Raw genomic sequence first — 3,736 nt, forward strand, 5'->3', positions numbered from 1 at the left:
AAGCTTCTAAGTTGAAGTAATAGCCAGTAAGAAGTAGTACAATTCAAGTTTTAGTTGTCAAGTATTCACTTTTTAGCCGGCTTTGGTGGCTTGGACATGACCTAGGAACATAAGATTTTGCATGGAAGGAGGACTAGCAGCCGCGTTGCACGGGAGAATGTGAAAAGTGTTCATACATAGTAAACACCTGAGAAATCCGTCCGTTTTCGTCATTTGTTATCGAATCGACTTAAAGCCAGATCGTCACATTGGCCGCTTTTCTCTCTGAGACGGTTACATTTATCGTCTGCATAGCTATGTCTCGTGCTGCGGTATGCGGAGACACTAAAAGCGCCATATTAGAACACAGATGAAGCTTTTAAGTTGAAGCAATAGCCAGTAAGAAGCAGTACAATTCAAGTTTTGGTTATCGATTATTGATTTTAGGCGGCTTTGGTGCCTTGGACATGAGGTGGAACATTAAGATATTGCATGAAAGGAGGACTAGCAGCCGCGTTGCACGGGAGAATGTAAAAAGGGTTCATATGTAGTAAAAACCTGAGAAATCAGTCCGTTTTCGTCATTTGTTATCGAATCGACTTAAAGCCAGATCGTCTCATTGGCCGCTTTTCTCTCTGAGACGGTTACATTTATCGTCTGCAAAGCTATGTCGCGTGCTGCGGTATGCGGAGACACTAAAAGCACCATAGTAGAACACAGAAAAATCTTCTAAGTTGAAGCAATAGCCAGTAAGAAGCAGTACAATTTAAGTTTTGGTTATCCATTATCGATTTTTAGCCGGCTTTGGTGCCTTGGACATGAGGTGGAACATTAAGATTTTGCATGAAAGGAGGACTAGCAGCCGCGTTGCACAGGAGAATGAGAAAAGGGTTCATATGTAGTAAAAACCTGAGAAATCCGTCCGTTTTCGTCATTTGTTATCGAATCGACTTAAAGCCAGATCGTCACTTTGGCCGCTTTTCTCTCTGAGACGGTTACATTTATCGTCTGCAAAGCTATGTCGCGTGCTGCGGTATGCGGAGACACTAAGAGCACCATAGTAGAATACAGAAGAAGCTTCTAAGTTGAAGCAATAGTCAGTAAAATGTAGTACAATTCAAGACATAGTTGTCGATTATTCACTTTTTAGCCGGCTTTGGTGGCTTGGACATGACGTAGGACCTTAAGATTTTGCATGGAAGGAGGACTAGCAGCCGCGTTGCACGGGAGAATGTGAAAAGGGTTCACATGTAGTAAAATCCTGAGAAATGCGTCCGTTTTCGTCATTTGTTATCGAATCGACTTAAAGTCAGATCGTCACATTGGCCGCTTTTCTCTCTGAGACGGTTACATTTTTCGTCTGCAAAGATATGTCGCGTGCTGCGGTATGCGAAAACACTAAAAGCACCAGAGTAGAACACAGAAGAAGCTTCTAAGTTGAAGTAATAGCCAGTAGGAAGTAGTACAATTCAAGTTTTAGTTGTCGATTATTCACTTTTTAGCAGGCTTTGGTGGCTTGGACATGATCTAGGAACTTAAGATTTTGCATGAAAGGAGGACTAGCAGCCGCGTTGCACGGGAGAATGTGAAATGTGTTCATATATAGTAAACACCTGAGAAATCCGTCCGTTTTCGTCATTTGCTATCGAATCGACTTAAAGCCTGATCGTCACATTGGCCGCTTTTCTCTCTGAGACGGTTACATTTATCGTCTGCAAAGCTACGTCGCGTGCTGCGGTATGCGGAGACACTAAAAGCGCCATATTAGAACACAGATGAAGCTTTTAAGTTGAAGCAATAGCCAGTAAGAAGCAGTACAATTCAAGTTTTGGTTATCGATTATTGATTTTAGGCGGCTTTGGTGCCTTGGACATGAGGTGGAACATTAAGATATTGCATGAAAGGAGGACTAGCAGCCGCGTTGCACGGGAGAATGTAAAAAGGGTTCATATGTAGTAAAAACCTGAGAAATCAGTCCGTTTTCGTCATTTGTTATCGAATCGACTTAAAGCCAGATCGTCTCATTGGCCGCTTTTCTCTCTGAGACGGTTACATTTATCGTCTGCAAAGCTATGTCGCGTGCTGCGGTATGCGGAGACACTAAAAGCACCATAGTAGAACACAGAAAAATCTTCTAAGTTGAAGCAATAGCCAGTAAGAAGCAGTACAATTTAAGTTTTGGTTATCCATTATCGATTTTTAGCCGGCTTTGGTGCCTTGGACATGAGGTGGAACATTAAGATTTTGCATGAAAGGAGGACTAGCAGCCGCGTTGCACGGGAGAATGTGAAAAGTGTTCATATATAGTAAACACCTGAGAAATCCGTCCGTTTTCGTCATTTGTTATCGAATCGACTTAAAGCCAGATCGTCACATTGGCCGCTTTTCTCTCTGAGACGGTTACATTTATCGTCTGCATAGCTATGTCTCGTGCTGCGGTATGCGGAGACACTAAAAGCGCCATATTAGAACACAGATGAAGCTTTTAAGTTGAAGCAATAGCCAGTAAGAAGCAGTACAATTCAAGTTTTGGTTATCGATTATTGATTTTAGGCGGCTTTGGTGCCTTGGACATGAGGTGGAACATTAAGATATTGCATGAAAGGAGGACTAGCAGCCGCGTTGCACGGGAGAATGTAAAAAGGGTTCATATGTAGTAAAAACCTGAGAAATCAGTCCGTTTTCGTCATTTGTTATCGAATCGACTTAAAGCCAGGTCGTCTCATTGGCCGCTTTTCTCTCTGAGACGGTTACATTTATCGTCTGCAAAGCTATGTCGCGTGCTGCGGTATGCGGAGACACTAAAAGCACCATAGTAGAACACAGAAAAATCTTCTAAGTTGAAGCAATAGCCAGTAAGAAGCAGTACAATTTAAGTTTTGGTTATCCATTATCGATTTTTAGCCGGCTTTGGTGCCTTGGACATGAGGTGGAACATTAAGATTTTGCATGAAAGGAGGACTAGCAGCCGCGTTGCACGGGAGAATGAGAAAAGGGTTCATATGTAGTAAAAACCTGAGAAATCCGTCCGTTTTCGTCATTTGTTATCGAATCGACTTAAAGCCAGATCGTCACTTTGGCCGCTTTTCTCTCTGAGACGGTTACATTTATCGTCTGCAAAGCTATGTCGCGTGCTGCGGTATGCGGAGACACTAAGAGCACCATAGTAGAATACAGAAGAAGCTTCTAAGTTGAAGCAATAGTCAGTAAAATGTAGTACAATTCAAGACATAGTTGTCGATTATTCACTTTTTAGCCGGCTTTGGTGGCTTGGACATGACGTAGGACCTTAAGATTTTGCATGGAAGGAGGACTAGCAGCCGCGTTGCACGGGAGAATGTGAAAAGGGTTCACATGTAGTAAAATCCTGAGAAATGCGTCCGTTTTCGTCATTTGTTATCGAATCGACTTAAAGTCAGATCGTCACATTGGCCGCTTTTCTCTCTGAGACGGTTACAGTTTTCGTCTGCAAAGATATGTCGCGTGCTGCGGTATGCGAAAACACTAAAAGCACCAGAGTAGAACACAGAAGAAGCTTCTAAGTTGAAGTAATAGCCAGTAAGAAGTAGTACAATTCAAGTTTTAGTTGTCGATTATTCACTTTTTAGCAGGCTTTGGAGGCTTGGACATGATCTAGGAACTTAAGATTTTGCATGAAAGGAGGACTAGCAGCCGCGTTGCACGGGAGAATGTGAAATGTGTTCATATATAGTAAACACCTGAGAAATCCGTCCGTTTTCGTCATTTGCTATCGAAT

This window comes from Schistocerca gregaria, unplaced genomic scaffold (genome assembly GCF_023897955.1).
Source record: "Schistocerca gregaria isolate iqSchGreg1 unplaced genomic scaffold, iqSchGreg1.2 ptg000292l, whole genome shotgun sequence".
In the NCBI taxonomy this organism is placed as follows: Eukaryota; Metazoa; Arthropoda; class Insecta; order Orthoptera; family Acrididae; genus Schistocerca; species Schistocerca gregaria.